The following is a 5,684-nucleotide window of genomic DNA, read 5'->3' on the forward strand; positions in this document are numbered from 1 at the left end:
AGCAAAGCCTTCCTGTGGGTCTGGTCCCATCCTCACTCAGGATGATAGTGGTTATACACAGAGACCACCTGGGTGTCCACCTTACTTACCAATCCTTACCTCCTTTCACATACTGGGGCACAAGAGCAGCTTGAAGGGTCCCAGCAGGCACAGTGGTATTTCTATTGCTGCTGTCAACTAAAGCTAGTTATGCGGCCCCACAGACAGTCAGGCCTTAGAAGATTGGCACAAACTCTGACTATCAAAGGGTTAGGTTGCATATCACTGTAAGAGGTTGTATATGAGAATAAGGGAGGAATAAGAGGTTCTAGAAACCCTGAAACTCTTCTCCATAGCTAGTCAGTAGTATACCAGAGCAACAGCACAAGCACTCAGCAAACACAGGCCTGTATAAGCTCAGGGGATCCCCAAGATGCACTGGCAAGCAGCCCTTTTTACCTGCTCATTCATCCCTTCTTCTTGACAAGACATCTGTAGTCAGATAACATAAGCCTGTTGTTACCTTGTCTTGAAGTAAATAATTAAGCATTTTTCCAAAATACCATCATAAGCAGGAAGACAATTAAAGAAATGTCACATGCATTTTGGGGTCAGTTCTAAATGTTCAAAGATGCTGAATTAAGCCTACATCTTATTCATAGTGAGTAAAATACATGCTGAATGAAGTAAAAATGATAGATGAAGTAAGCATGTAAAAATTGTTAGCTTGGGAACTGTCCCACAGCAAACTCAAAATATATTCACAAGGAAGAGGCCTCACCCATGAAGGAGATATGACACTGTAGGAAGCTGGATTGTCATATCTTGACTTAGACAAAAGAGGGTACTTGGTATTATTATGTATTGGAATTTCTCTAAATTCCAATATACATACAACACATTAAAAAAAGGTTTTCCTTACATTTACCTCAAAGAAATGCAGTACAGAATTCTCAGTTTGTAAATAGCTTTTATTGAAATTACCTCTTCCCCATAAGACTGTCTCATTTTGTAAATAAATAACTGCGACATTAAAGTACAGAAGGCATGGAGGGTGGCTGCAGTAGTCTGACAAACCCTCCTGCAGCTCATATTGAAGTGAATTTCCTTGCTCACCAAGTGACCCAACCAGATTACATAAAATGCTTTTTCTCTCTCATACCCCTATACAGACATGTGGAGGCAAGACCCCAATAAACAAAGATACTGCCTGCTTCAGAGACAAGCATTTCTCAGCAGCAGCATTCAAGGACTAGAGTGTGGATTATTTCCTAAAGCAGAAAATTGTTGATCACAGTAGATTTCAGCAACATTTGAAAGACCTGCTAACAAAAGTGATTAGTGCATTTCAAGCATTTACAGGCATGCAGTCTGAATTCCTTTTCTAGAGAAAAGCAGAAATTAGAGAATTGGAGATAAAAAAAATAAGATCAGCTGTCACTAATTAAATAGCTGAAGTCGTATACCTTAGGATATCTGACTGGGAGTTTTGCATTAAATTCTAGCCCATAATACCTGTTTTCTGATTATTCTTATAGCAACACTATCATGCTATAATACAAGTTTCACAATATTTTCAATGAGTTATAAGCAAACCTAGAAATGCTGCACTTTAAAAAAATTTTTTTTCTCTCTCTTTTTAAATTTAATAACTACATGATTAGAAGAAGCTTTGCATTACAGCTTTAACATATTCAATAACAATTTCCAGAGCAAGGATACATCTCTTTCAAGAGTGGCTATAAATTTTTAGGTTCACAGTTGAATTAATACAGTTATACAATATTGAACTCAGTATAGACCCTGTAAGACATAAAATGAATGAGCTTTTAACCTTTAAAAAAGATCTCCATTTCATTTTAAAATATCCTGTTTCCGACAGACTCATTTTTAATACTACTAATACTTAGATGTTTGCACATGTGTCTCTAATCTCTATTTTATTTATAATTTTGATCTATTTTATCTACTCTTGGCAAAACACTAACTATACCAATCAGGTAAGATCATTCTGGCTCAGGGATACTTCTCCACCATGTGTGAGTCAGGGATGTCTGAAGACCCTTAAAACAGTGTAGGCTATTGGCACTGCTTTTGATTGCCCACCAGGACTCAATGGTAAGCCCCTATTGCTAAAGACATCATACACTTTGATCAGAAGATATGGAGAAGTCGTCAGTACTGACCAGGAAGCTTTCTCCCTCTTGGCTAGCCTTCATAATACTGGAAGATGTTGCATAGGCTGCTGATGGAGAAAAGTCTTCAGCAGTCTTACCTAGTTATGAACCCTATGAACTACATTAATGACCAGTGTGGCAAGATATGCCCATGAGTGCAGTAGTGGCACAAATGTTATAGGAGTAACCAACCATTGTCTTGTTAGGTTTAAACCCTACTCCACAGAAGGAAACACATGCCTGCTACTATAAATTTAGCCAATAACTCATAGTTAGGGAGCTCACAGGCCCCAAGAGTGAACCTGCTACCATTATTCTGCTAAATGGACATAATATCAAATGGCCCTTCAAATTCATATCTCTATACTCATAGATTTAGTGTAGCTCTCAGACCTCATCAGAGAAATTCTATGTGAAATGCATAGTACTTAACACAGAAACTTACAACTGACCAAAGTATAGTGAATAAGTGCCAGTGGAGTGCTCAGCCACAAATGAGACATCTATATTGCTGCCCTCCTCAAGATTCAGAGACCGTCATGGAAGAGGAGGCAGAAAGATTATAAGAGCCATAGGTAAGGGATGACTGGAATAAAATATTGTTTTGTTTTGTTTTTTCCACATATGACAGTACTATTGCACTCATGAACTCATAGCAGCTACAGTTGTCTGCACAAGACCTGTACAAGATCAAACCAATTCTGGCATGAATGAAGGAGGGTCTCACAAACCTTCACTCTTAAGTGAACAGTTAATGACAGTTGTTGGCTTCTGGGGAGGGAGAGACAGTTTCCTTTAAGGACGTGGCCCCTGGTAGGTCAACCACATTGCAGTGCAGCACAAACTGGATATGGTGATTTTTTTTAAAGTGAAAAAAAGAGGACCTGAGGTTGGAAGGGGATGGGTAGGAATAGGTGGTGGATCTGGGAGGTGTTAGGAGGAGGAGTGGGAGTGATCAAAATATTTTGTATGAAATTCCTCAAAGAATTAATAAAAATGTTACATATTGTGGTGGCCACCCTATGGGGGACCCTGCTCTGAGATGATGGAGAAGACCCTGGGGCTTGTGGGTCTGGTAACAAGCTGTTTATTAAAACATTCAGAGGACCTTTGTACATTACAAGGAGCTGGCAGACACGTGTGGTTTTGGCAGTTACATACAAAGATTTTAGGGCACAATTAGACAAGAAACAGGACATATAGCTTTTAGCTGGTGCCAGATAGGGGCTGTTTGTAAAACAGGATCCTTGAGCTTTTACTCAGGGTTACCAGTGCCTATCTGGTAATTTATTGACCACAATGTTTTCTTTCTTAGTGCTAAAAGCATAGTAAATAGCTTTTAGCCTAGGAGTAAACCTTTAACCTGGCCTATTCTTTTAGCTAGTGATAGCTGAGAGTTATTTGTTCAGGACAAGTAGATGGGCTAAGGGCTGTTGACCAGGATGCTTTCCCTCAGAGCAAGAAGCTTAGACTTTTGACCCGGCCACTTTTCTCTGGCAGTGTTCTTCTGTGAGACAGGGATTTGAGCGATGCTGTTTTCAGCGCCCCATTCTTCAGCAGGGATTGTAGCTCGATCTTAAAGTTTCAGATCCCTATTGCCCTGAAGCATGCCATCCTGGTTTCCTACACATTTTTTTAAAAATCCAGAGAAAAGATCTTCCTGTTTCAGGTATGTGCAGGTAGTGATGACACAGATGATTTTGACAACTGAAGCCTCTTGAAGAAGACCAGTGTGTGATACAAGTGACATCAGCAGTGTGACAGATGAGAAACTGTGGCAGCATTCCTCACAGAATCATCAATGTTTGTAATTAACCACATAGGAATGCTTTTGTAGGAATTTGAGAAGGCTCTGCAAAGAGGCCCAGCGTTCCAGCAGATGAGAAGCCTCACTTCTGTATCACTCACCTTAGACTGCTCAGCTCGGTGCCAAGGGAAATCCTTCACCTCATCATCTCTCTTGTGTGGGAAAGTTAAAGCATGATGTGAGCATTCATTTCTATCAACCCTATAGGCCTGGGAAGCCCATTTCCTCCTTTCTAACATGAACAGCGAGGGTCAGACACAGCCAAATGGTTGGGAGTGGCTTGGATCAGGGAGGAGGAGACATGGGCCCTTATCAGCTGTTTCATGGATTCCATCAGAAAACCTGCCCCTGCCTATATTGCAAGACCAACCAGTGCTTTTACCAGCTGAGCCATCTCTCCAGTCCTATCCATGCCTATATTACAACTTCGTGCTGTATACCTTATATATGATTTTGTCAGTTATATCTCAGTAAAGCTGGAAGGAAACTATTCAGTAATAAATGCAACCTTATTTCACAGTAAACACTATGTACATTTGCCTACAGTCCCACATGAGAACTTACAAACCACAAGTGGTAGCTCCTGTGCCTCCCTGTCCTTGTTCTCACTAAGAAAGTGAGGAAAGCTACAGCAGTGAATATGGGATTTTTGAAGTGATGGTGTGGGGAAGGGAGTAAACCTACTGATACCACCATCTCAAATAGAGCACGTAAGACAGATTATTAAAATGCCAGGAGGTAAGATAAGAAGTGACTGATGAGCACAATCGTGGAGGACTCTGAGGAGAGTGTGGAATTCAGAAATGGGTGGAGGTGAAGTAGGAGGACAGGCTGAGGGTGAGGGAAGAGAATGCCAGAGAGAGACTGAGTCTTTCTTAAAAAGGGCGGGTATCCTGTGAATGGTGCTCTTTGGTTTCAAAAGTCCTTCTGCTCTCTTGGTAAAACCCTGTCTTTCTTAAAGATTCTTCTAGAGATCATTGGCTTGCTGTTGTGAATTAATTTCCGAAGACAGACATGTTTGCTCTCTGTTTATAATGGCAGTGTTCCATGTCACAAGTTCATCAGTGTCCTATGTTTCACTTAGACAGAAGGATTCCTAAGGAAAATGTGTGTGTCTTATCTTCTCTGGACCCAAACATCTCTGTTTCATGCATAAAATGCTATATATTAAATAAGCATCAAAAGAACTCATTTACATATATTTCCTTCTGTGCCTCACATTGGCACCCTCAGCTGCTGTGGTTTATTAAGGTAATATTTGGTCATAGATTCTACTTGAGGACTTTCAGATAATGCTTCTTCTGTGCTTCACTGCTGTGCTGGATCATCTGTGACTCTCCAAAGATGCTGTTTCTTTGTTCATCCTGGATCTTCTTTAGCTTCTTGTAAGTAGTTTTGTAAAAGTCCCCTGCGCTGGGTTATAAGACGTCTGTCTCCATTCATCTGCCCATAAATCTTCCATACTGTTCATTCACTCAATAATATAACCCATGTTCACACATTTAAAACTTGAGATATTTAAAAAGGAAGTTCTAAAAAAAGTCTATAGTGGAAAAAATGCTATAATTTTATAAGCCCAGCAATAATTCTATTTTTAAAAAATTAATTTACAGGAACTTGAAAAGATTTAATTTTTAGTGTCATCAAAAGATGGTTTCAGTAATTAGAAAACTATTTCCTTTGGAAGCAATCGAGTTGAACATATAATTTAATTGCTGTCC

This window comes from Nannospalax galili, unplaced genomic scaffold (assembly GCF_000622305.1).
Source record: "Nannospalax galili isolate Female #2095 unplaced genomic scaffold, S.galili_v1.0 scaffold557, whole genome shotgun sequence".
Classification (NCBI taxonomy): Eukaryota; Metazoa; Chordata; class Mammalia; order Rodentia; family Spalacidae; genus Nannospalax; species Nannospalax galili.